Source organism: Otolemur garnettii, unplaced genomic scaffold, assembly GCF_000181295.1.
Source record: "Otolemur garnettii isolate 467f Iridium unplaced genomic scaffold, OtoGar3 scaffold00226, whole genome shotgun sequence".
NCBI classification, from domain to species: domain Eukaryota; kingdom Metazoa; phylum Chordata; class Mammalia; order Primates; family Galagidae; genus Otolemur; species Otolemur garnettii.
In genome coordinates, this window is record NW_003852621.1 from 1,566,903 (window position 1) to 1,567,211 (window position 309).

Here is a 309-nt window from a genome sequence, read left to right on the forward strand (position 1 = left end):
TAGACTTCCCTGTGGACTTTGCTATAGACTTCCCTGTAGACTTTCCTGTGCACTTCCCTGTAGACTTCTCTGTGCACTTCCCTGTAGACTTCCCTGCAGACTTCCCTGCAGACTTCCCTGTAGACTTCTCGGTAGACTTTCCTGTGCACTTCCCTGTAGACTTCTCTGTGCACTTTCCTGTAGACTTCCCTGTGGACTTCCCTGTGAACTTCTCTAGACTTCCCTGTGGACTTTGCTATAGACTTCCCTGTAGACTTTCCTGTGCACTTCCCTGTAGACTTCTCTGTGCACTTCCCTGTAGACTTCCCT